Source organism: Temnothorax americanus, unplaced genomic scaffold (genome assembly GCF_048541705.1).
Source record: "Temnothorax americanus isolate GAGA-0224 unplaced genomic scaffold, ASM4854170v1 Scaffold19, whole genome shotgun sequence".
NCBI classification, from domain to species: domain Eukaryota; kingdom Metazoa; phylum Arthropoda; class Insecta; order Hymenoptera; family Formicidae; genus Temnothorax; species Temnothorax americanus.
Window position 1 is genome coordinate 2,702,277 of NW_027509329.1, and position 11,344 is coordinate 2,713,620.

The 11,344-nt window shown below is 42.3% G+C and overlaps 1 long non-coding RNA gene across 2 annotated transcripts in view; it reads left to right on the plus strand.

Moving 5' to 3' along the window:
- Window positions 1-11,344, plus strand: part of LOC143896528 (uncharacterized) — a 201,236-nt gene that overhangs the window by 30,261 nt on the left and 159,631 nt on the right. The gene's annotated exons all lie outside the window — the stretch shown is intronic.

Here is an 11,344-nt window from a genome sequence, read left to right on the forward strand (position 1 = left end):
CAATTAGAATGTAGCTATTATCAAGCTGCTAGATATTTATACTTATACAATTACGTAAGTACCAGAACAAGAATAGGTAGATATATTCGATAAATCTCTTGACCACACAGAGTATGACCTCTGCAAACGACATCCACTCACATCAGCCGTTAAAGTAATATTGTCAATAATTTTTCTTCAGGTGATCAAAATTATGCTTGCCCTAAGGGCGATGGGCGATGGTATAGTTCGATTCATTGAATACACAATATAAAGATGATATCATGTAACTTAGGAATAGAAAAAATCGCGCTAAAATAAAAGTTACGAAATTTGGGGAACAATTCGGCGCACCTGTGCGTCGACATTATCGTCGAATAACCGAAACATTTTCAACGTCGACCGGGGAATTTCGTCTTCGTAAAACTACAATCGGTATACCTCGTCCATACGATTGGCCATCGGCCATCGAGAATAATGGAGCAGTTGGCGAGAGCCGATATAAGGGGAACCAAGCGCGGCTCGGGAACCTCGGTCTCTGTCGTATTCGAGGTGCCCCGGGGCCAAAACGGCCACGGCCGACAACATCGTTCCAGAATGCCTCGGGCACTTCCAAACCCACCGGACGATGTTGCTCGCATACGTAAACGCCAACTTCGTCAGGGACAAAGTGACGCTCGTATATATGTATGTTGATCCGGCCAACGGGGCGGGACGGGAGAAGAGCGACTTTGCCCATTTCGAGACTCATTTTAACGTTCGTTGCCTGGGTCGCGTTCGCGGCTGGTCCCCGCCGTTGGCCTTAGGCGATATGCCCGCCGGCCGATTACGGGACGTTCCAAATCTTCTTGGACGACGGTTCCTCGCTTTTGGAAAACGCGTAGCGCGAACGCGTGTCTACATATTCTGTCTTTCTCTTGTGTATAATTTCATATAATTGTGTGCATATGTTATAGTTATCTATACATCATATTATATATAAAGAGCAGAAGATTTATTAAATTGAGTTAAATTTTTAATAACAATTTTGTTGATGAATTTAGATTTAGAGTTTCCTCTGAAAATGTCGAAGCAGAAATGTCAAAGCAAAAATGTCAAGTTTTCTCTAAGTGATAATGTCAGGTAAAAATTTATTTATGTGTATTTCAGTAAACAATAATGAAATATTAAGCAGTGTTAGTATTTTTGATTTACTGACTTTGCTGAATACTCGAATGGAAAAGGAACAACACAAGTGACACCCCAGCAAGAACTTTATACTATGATTGATAACATTACGTTTCATCACGCCTGAATGTGAGAAGACAGATGTAGACGCTCAATTCACAAAGTAAGCACTGCCTAAACATGACGGATAGATAGATCGATCGATCTTCTAAAGTAACATATTCCGAAATGGATTTCAGCACGACAGGCAAAAGTAATCATTCATATATAATGTAGCGTTTAACAATCATTCTTTGTCTCAGCTTGTGTAACCAGTTAGTTCGTGTCATTAGCTCATTTTTAATTAATTCTTACAGTTTAATTAATTCTTATACATATTTTTCGCCGACACTATCTTTCGTGTAGAGCAAAGTTTTATTGTCGTAACGTGATAAGGCCTTTCACGCTAAATTATAATTCCTGAAAAAGAAATCGAGATCCGGAAACACGCGCAGCAGGGATCCGTTTCATGGCGAGCATTATGTCGCAATTAATTAGCCGGTTACCGGCAAGCAGCGCTTTCGTCTCGACTCGTTTAGCGGATACGTAATTTGAGGCAGAAGAGATATCCTAACGGCGAGATGGGAAGTGAACAAGACGAAGGAAGGAAGGAAGGAGGTTGCGGAGGTGGACGAGAGAAGGAGGCAGCAAGGGGGAGGTCGGGACAAGAGAAGGAGGACGGGCATAATGGTGGTCACATGCCCGCGGGCGCCTCGCGGAGCAGAAGAGTAAGAAGGAGACGGGAGGAGAGGCTTGCGCGCTCCGGTCCAGAGAGAGAGGAAAATAATGCGATGTTTTTGTATCATACGATATACAGACTCTCTGCCGGCATGGCGGACCGGTATACGCCCGGAGCATCCAGCGGGATGTAACGAGAAGAGTCCGAGTATTGCCCGTGGGTTCACATATTTTAGGGTGAAGCCTTCTCCCTCCCTCTCTCTTTCGCTCTCTCCCATCGCCCTGCTCTTCTTCGCCCTCTGGTTTGAACCTACGTGTCTCTGAAACGGGTCGTGCCGTGCCGAAGGCGAGAGCTTCGCGCTCCTCCACCTATCCGTCCAGCTCTTATTCATTTCCTTCCCTCGCTTTCTCCCCCTCTCTTTCCTGCCCCCCCCCCAACTTGGCTTGCTTTTCGTTGTCTCCTACATCTTTTATTCTCCCGTATATAGACGACGGTTTTTTTTACAAATCGCTAAGCAGATTCTGCGTATAGAGCACGCATTTTAGAATCAGAAGGTTCTTATAATGGATTCTATGGCAAACTGTATCGAATCTGCCTTAGCGCAAAAAAAGAGAAGAATCCGTTTTTTTTACTAATGTTTTTAATATTTAATTATCTTGATACATGATGAGTTTTTGAATTAAATTTCTGTTAACTCTGTATAATTGAGATAAAGTTAATTGAGAAGTAAGATTTTTGGTCTATTTCTTTGAGATTTAACTCAAGGGAAATATAATTTCTGAAGATGAGAAAAACCTCGCAATTTATACTGGGTTACAAGCGCGGGGACTTTTGGGATCGATAATATAAAAACGCCGATAACTCCGCTTCTCTCACTCGAATCAATTTCCGTAAATCTCTTACGCGTGACCCGCCAATCAGTCCGGGATCCAAGTGGATTTCTCTCTCCTTCCCTTTTGTCCTCGCAGGCCATGCATCGCTTTGCATGCGCAAAGTACACGTACACGACCGGCCGAAGTGGGGGAGGTAGCTTGAGCGGTCTTTCTCTTCGATGGTTACGTGACCTCTGGTGGGTGTATGTTTAACCTTTTCGATGGCAGTCGGCAGAGAGGAGAGTTTAGCCGGCGGCCCCTCTCCCCCTCCCTATTCTTCCCTGCGACCCTCCCCGAGTCGACGATCACCCACGCAAGCGAATGTAAATTACCGGAGGCTGTGAATCATTTTTAGAAGATCCCAGACGACCCCTGCGGTCTTTCTCTCCTTCGACATAGCTCACCTTTCATCTCCCCTTCTACCGCTGGCCGCCGCTCTCTTTCTCTTACCCTTTCCTTTCTTCCGCTATCCACCTTCTCCGCTCGTTCATCCGCTCTTCCCGTCTTCCCCTCTCCCGGTCTCGTTCTACTTTCCTCTCTTTCCTCCTTCACTTCGGATCTTCCATCCCGCTGTCGCGCCGCTCGTCCTCGTTTATCCTGCGCAAACTTACGTAAGGTAGAGAACGCTCCCTGAGAAAGGCGCAGGCAACGAGGCAACTCGCCTAGATGGCCGTGGGATGTGCTCCGGGCCTCGACTCCCACCTAGGCGCGATCGGACTTCGCCAACAATGCCTATTAAACATCTCCAGCGGGCCTTTCTGCCTCTACGAGAACCGTGGAACACGCGGGGCCTGCGCGGGGAAAGGCTGAAATGTTCTCGGTCGAACGCGACCTTGCCATCGAATGCGCTTATCATTTGTGTTAATAGCGCGTATTTGTGAGACTTAATGCAGATCTGAATTATTGTCTCAGTGTTGTTTTATTTGCGTATGTAACTTCATTAAAGTTGCTCTTGATTTACACGAGAATATATATATATATATTACTTATCTGATTACATAATTTATCTGACCGAATTATTTTATGGGTACCCAATTTCACTGTTATCAGTAAATTTTATAGCGGAAACTAAAGCATTGAATGTGTGTGTGTTCAACGAGGCATAATTGGCCGCTCTCCTCCAGGGAATTATTTTATAGAATTAACTAACAGCACATTATAGTATGTTTTTAACAAATCACTGAGTTTCCATTGATCTTGTAATGTGAATGTTATTTCAATATTATTTCCTGTGTGCAGGTTGTACTTAAAATAATGTATGGCAATGCGTAATTGTGTGTGTTTTATTACTGAACGCTTTTAATACTAATTTTAGCTACAATTGATGAAATGAAATTGTTGTTGAATAGATTTAAATTAGCAATTTAAGGACGAGAATTTATGAAAGAAACGGAATAGATATCACGGAGAGAATTCACTACAAACTTAGGATAACTTGGCAACCAAGGAATTTTTGAAATATATACAAAAGACATTTTAGGTACAAACAACGTGATAAAAATTACCAAGCAAATTGGTAATTTTTGAAAAATTATTGAAATTTCCTGGATATATTTTAATAAAATTAATCAAACACATTTTATATTTTAATGTAATAGATATTAATATTTTACATTATGGTAGATATTAATCAGAATAGCTCGCATAAAATTCTTTGTAGTACATGTTGTCTCTACAACTGCCATGATTTCAGTGTAAATTTTAAGAGAAAATTCTCTCCGTGTATTGACATTTGAAGGCGTGTGAAAAGTTTATCACAACAGCAGTATTTTAATTTTTATTTGCGTGCTCTTTTTTCATCATTTTTTGATGTTTCATTCTTATACTAGGGTAAAGATTTCAATACAGCACCGATGAAATTTTTCGTAAAGATATTTGACGTTATTTGAAAGACCGTGTAGGGGGGAAACGATGTTTATACGCGCGCGCGACTACAATTTAATAAAGAAATATTCTTTACGAGTGTGGAAATTATAGTGTATTAATACAACGTTGCTTTATCGTCACCGTGGGCTATATTTCAATTCATTCAGACGGCTTTAACGAGGAGGCTTAACCGCAATTAATCTCAGGCTCTCGTCTAATAATTCTCCTATAACCACTCCATTAAGTGCCACCATGCTGACCCACCGCTGACTCCCTCACCGTGGCGGTTTTATGCCCGCTAACACTTTTGCGCACCTTTCGCAAATAAGATTTACATGCGAGCGTCAAAGTTCTGCTTTTCCCTGGGTGCGTACCGTAGCATTCCGCACATCAGTAAAAGTCAGCGCGCGCTCTTCGCTTACGGTAATCAAGCGAGTTCAAGCCTGAAAAGTGTTCGGTATAATCTAACCAACTCGCGCTGCCCGCGAGCGTCGCGGTGAGCAAAGCCTTTTGACGCTGGTTTATTTTTTTCCTAATTTATCCCGAGCCGGTGATGTCGATAGTTCGTATACTATTATCGCGTTCGTATATATTGCCGAAAATGTGCTATTAAGCAATGAAAGGTAATCACGGCAGGTTCATAAAGGCAAAAATATTGCGGGCGTTGAGTGACGCGTATTACCTACCGCTTTCGATTAAGTAACGTACGGAATTAATCTTACTTATAGTGTTCAAATTGTGCATGGAGAAAGATCAAATTTTTTTCCGGTAATGGTAATTGTGGAAAGAAATGAAATACGCGTTCTACCTTATAAAGCCGATGATTTTCTTCAGCGAGAGATAAAGAACGAGGGCGCGCGCTTATAGATTTAAATTAGAATTAAATTAATATTACATCTTAATTTTGTTCTTACGACCGTATCAGTTGCGGCGTATCTCGATATTATTTATATCGACGTAAAGTATCGAGAAGTGCACCCATGCGCCGTTCGTATATATCGTCGGACCGTTTTGCTTTCCTCTTTCGTCCGCGTTCGGTGTTCGCTCGTAGGCAACGAGTCCCGCGGCGACTCGTGAGGATCGTGAAGATCGAGCGAGACGGCGATACACGAAGAAGGTGCTGGTCCATGTTGGCTCGCGGGGGCGTTCGACCGCTTCGAAGCACACGTCCGCGCGCACGGTCGCACACGACGGAGGAGAGACACACCGAGTATCGGGCGAAGGGGAAAGAAAAAGAGAAAGAGAGAGAGAGAGGGGGGGGGTCGGGGGGAGAGAGGAGGGGAAACGGGAGAAGAGATGGAACGAAGGTGAGTACATGGTACACCGCGGAGATATACGAAGCAACGGAACGTCGAAGGTGAGAAAGAGTGAGAAGGAGAGCGCTGGAAGTATTGCTAAAAAGAACGAATAGATCACTTTTCCTCCTCTTCTCACCCGTTTCTATCATAGTTTCTCTTTGTAACTTTCTCTACTTTTCTCTCTCTCTTCGCTCTCTTCTTTATCTCTCTCTTTATTTCTCTTATTCCCCTTGTTTTATTCTCGTTTCTTTTTCCCTCCGTTCGTTTGCCTCTCACTGCAATTAGGGAGTTGCCCCGGGTATTTTCGTATTCATCGCAATGCAACCAACGCTGACATGCACCGCAGGGGCGGCGGCGGCGGCGGCGGCAAAGGTGCGCAATGGGTTATTTTCTATACATTGTTTCGCAAAAACGTGGCGCTCGAATTCCGCTGAAGGGCTGAACGCAGGCGGTGCGTTATTACCGGCCAGTTATAATCGGGATGTGATCGTTTTACCCTCGCAAGAGACGGGGCTTGAAGAGACTGTCGTAACTAGGCGCATTCATAACATTCTCGTTATGCGAGTGCATATATAAATGCATAAATAAGTTTGATAATGATATAAGAAGTTTTAATCGATAGATTAGTAGAAGATGCAAAGATTAGTGATCTTTATGCCTAATTTTTCTTTAAATCCTTGAGGTTGAATTTGGTCCATTTTCAAAAAAATATAAAATTTTAGAATAACTCAATTGTAACAAAGTGTATTTTTTTTTATCATTGTTTCTCGTTACGTTCCTCTCTCTCTTCCTCTCTTTCCTCAACATAATTTAAATTAAAACATAACACAACATTTCGATCATCTTTCATTGGAAGTTTTTCAAATAATTTTAATGGCAAAAATGTGACAATGAAAAAATGTTAAACGTAAAAATGAAAGAAATTAATAATAATATAAAAATTCTATACCCTGTTTACCCGCTTTTATTGCAGAGATAAGATTCTAGAAAATTAAAGCACACACACACACACACACACACACACACACACACACACACACACACACACACACACACACACACACACACACACACACACACACACACACACACACACACACACACACACACACACACACACACACACACACACACACACACACACACACACACACACACACACACACACACAATCAAGATTTCCTCGATAAGCTGTGGTATTGTTAAATCGAAAAAAAATTGCAATCTCTCTAGATGTTACGAGGATGACGTAGCGTTTCTTATTGTTCCTCTTCTATTATCTAGCGATGATTCTTTTACTTCCGATGAGGCGGCCGACTTTTTCTTCGGCACCCGGGGCGCTGGTGGTGAGACGCCCGCGAAAAATGGACGTGCGCTCAGGTACTTCATTAATATTTCATTTCGTTGCTTATCGTTACCACGGTGCCGCGCCGCGGAGGCCCGCTCCGGGGCATCGTTACTCCCTCCAAGCGAGCGTGCACTAGGAGAGAGCGTCGCAGAGGGAGATGAAGGAGGAGGAGGCTATGTTAGGGAGGCAAGAGCGGGGCGGGCCGGCGGCAAAGAAGGACGCTTTATTGCAATTGGGGTGACATTCTAGAAATTTTACGTCGTGGAAACACGACGGAGACAGCCGCGGAGATTCAGAGAGAAGTAATGACGTGCCGGGAATGCCGAGAGAAACAAAGTGAGGACCGAATAAGGCCACCGAAAACGACGCGTAATAATCCAGCCGTATTTAGATGTGAGATTAAACGACCATTTCGTTAATAAGCAGGCATCTTGAAAGAAATTAGGGTGAATAGTGCTTGTATATTCGTGTCTTCACGATCTTGCACGCAAATTAAAATAAATATCTGGTAGATTTATAAATCAATTGTTCTAATTATATGTCAAACGTTAACCGACACTTGTTTTCTCTATTCCTATAACATAATCGTTTTAAAAGAGAATTTAATTTTCTAGGTATTACATACATCTCTGTGTATACATGCAGGATTTGATAATAGGTGTAACACCTATCGTGGGTAAGTAGAGCGGATTAAGCTAAATAGAAAAGTTCTATACCTTTTTGAAAACATAACAATAAATAATGAGAAATTAATTAATAAAGATCCGTGAATTAGCGTGCGTTCGCGCTATTCGGCGAGAAGAGATAGTCTAACGTTTACATTGCGGTTGCTACGCGCGAAGATTTTTAGCGTCACACGTCATTCGTGCATAGCCGTTGTTGTTTACTTACAGAGCACTTCTCTTAATACCTCGCCGCATGCTTAGCAACCGTAAACGCTGGGCTGTCTCTTCTCGCCGAATCGCGCGGACGCACACTGATTCGCAGATCGTTATTAATTAATTTCTCATTATTTATTGCAAAAATCACAAAACAATATAGGATTTTTCTATTCACACACACACACAGATTAATCCTCTCTATTTACTCACCTATGGGTGTTACACCTATATATAGACATCCAGTATATTTTATATATATAGAATAATTTCAATATCAGTAAAAGTTCATGTAAATAGCGAACGGAAAGGGCCTCGGAGCGGGCGAGGAAGAGAGAGAAGCTGCCCGAGAGAAGAAAACGAGAAAGAGAGGAAGGAGAGGGAAAGAACGAGCGAGACGGAAGGGCGAAGAATCGCCAGAGGCCAGGACGGAAAGAGGGAGCAGAAAACGAGGGAGAACTACGGTCTGCCTCGGAGTCGCCCGAGGCGTCACGGAGCGCATTGTCTCGCTGGATATCTTCGGGGCAACATAGATCCCTCTCTTTCTCTCTTTCCCCTCCTTTCCCCGCTCCTGACTCGCCCTCTTCGACCACCTCTCTCACTGGGACACGAAAGTGGAGAGGACGAAGCTCGCCGCTATCTTCTCTCGTTTCCGCGCCCGCAGCGGAACGACCGTACCACCACCGCACTACTTCACTGTAGTGGGGTGTAGAGTACCGCGCGTCTACCCCCGGGGGCATCTCCTCGCGCACAACGATAGGGATGAACGCGAAAAGAAGAAAGGGGAAGACGGGCGTCTTTCTTTTTCTCCCACGTCGCGCGATCCCGCGCCTTTACCCGCGGGCCAACCGAAACGACTCGCGTATACGTATATACATATTTTAATATGTACATGTAGGGGGGCATGCATGCACGTGCATGCATGCAGGCAAGACAAGGCAAGGCAGGAGGTACGTGGGTACCATCACATCGCCGGCATTTGCCTGCATCGCTCGCGGCGGGGCTGCGCCACCACCTCCTCCTCCTCCTCCTCCTCCCCCTTCTTCTTGAACTTCGCATTCTACTTGCTTGATGGCATCATTTATCGCAAGAAAAATAATGAGATTAGGATAATCTACCCACCGCGGGCGTTACCGCGTGCGTTTTGCGAAATTTACTTTCAAAGTTCTTCACCGGTACTTTATTCCGTTTCGCTCCTTAAAGTACTCGTATGTGTAAGTATGTATGTGTGTACATGTGTATGTGTATGTATGCGCGCACACGCGCGGCAGAGATAATATGTTATCGCCGTTTCGTTATCGCAGTCTCGTTGAAGTTGCTGGTGCTTCTCGTATCTTCGGCTCCGAGTAACCCTGAGGGTGTCCTTCTCGCTGATGCTGCGGGCGGGCGAGTCGTGGAAGGGATGAGCTTCTTCTTGTTCCGCTGCGTAATATTATGCGCTTTTACCCCCGGGCCAGCCGAAACGGCTCTCTTGCGCTTGTACGTGCGTGTACCGCGTCATATTGGCATCTGCCCGTAACGCCCGCGGCGACACAACTCTTGTGCTTTTTCTTTTTCCCCTTCGCATATTTTTCAATTGCGCTCGTTATAACAGAAATAGTAGGAGAAATTTCAAACAAAATTGAGTATGGCGATATTGCGGTCCGATGGAAATGTCAACGACTCTCTCGCGACCTTTTAACGTATTTCATTTTCCAACTTGTCTCCCTCATCGTCGTAATTATCGTGTTATCTACTTCAGTTTTATACCTGCTTTCTCATTTGCCACATACCACATACTCTCTAGTACGTTATAGAATGAGTTGTATTGAAAGGACGGAATGCGCAAAGTTTTTTTTATTTTCATCTTTGCGCTGAAAGTTCGTACGGTTTCATTTTTAGATTTGGGCAATTAATATATATATATAAAGGAAGATATTCTGACTGACTCACTCACTCACTCATCAACCGTCAGCCCAAACTCCTGAACCGAATTTTTACCAAAAGTATATGAAATAGGAATAGAATTTTCCTGGGAGTGCCACTATGTGTATTAGTTTTTCGTTACCAATTAATTGACCGAATTTTAAAGAATTGTATATGAAGTAGGGGTAGAATTTTTTGGAGAGCGCCATGATGTGTACAGTTTTTGTTATTGATTTTTTCGGAAACCGGTTTTTTTTAATTTTTCCAATTTTTCGGGAAATAATTGATTGAATCTCAAAGAATTATACATGAAGTACGGGTAGAATTTCCCGGGGGGTGCTATAAAGTGTACTATTTTTCGTTACCGATCTTTTTGGAAACCGGTTTTGAATGACCGAATCTCAAAGAATTGTACATAAAGTAGGAGTTGAATTTACCGGAAAGTGCTATCAAGTATATAATTTTTTGTTATCAATCTTTTTGGAAACCGCTATCAGAAGTTTCACGAATTTTTCTGGAAATAATTTATCGACTTTTAAAGAATTGTATTTAAAACAGAGGTAGAATTTCCCGGGGAGTGCTATAAACTGTATAGTTTTTCATTACCGATCTTTTTGGTGTTTTCACGAATTTCTTAATATCGCTTTTTATCAAAAATATATGAAAACTTATTTATAAACAATATATATTTTTTAGGGATTTTTGAGATTGCTTACTCGTTTATTGTGAGCGAGCAATCTCAAAATTTCCTTAAAAAACGCCAGGGTAAACCAAAAGATGATGTCGCTAATCGGTAAGTGTCTTAACCACTTAAAAAAAAACGCATTTAAAATAGTACCTCAAGGGTGATGTGGAAATCTATTGGCGTAAAATGTAAATATACGTTAACACTTATCTTTTTGAAAATCGGTATCAAAAATTTTTCAAATTTTTCGGGAAATATTTGATCGAATGTTAAAGTGTATAATTTTTTATTACTGATTTTTTTGGAAATTGGCTTAAAAAAATGAGAGAGAGAGACTATTTGCGTGTCTTAATACACATGTTCTTCGGGGCGAAGCCCTGACGGGGCATGCTAGTATATTTATATATCCGTACGATTACGTATAATTCGTCAAATTAAAAAATCTCATCTCTTACTTTTACAACTCATCTTCGTTCCTTCTGATTTATTATTTTTAAAAATAATTACTGCAAAAGAAAATTTAAAAAATATAAAAATGTCAATTATATTCGCAAATAAAATGAGGCGAACATATTAATTTTGTATATTTTATGTTGCCTCTTCTCTTTTTCTCTCCTACATGATTCTT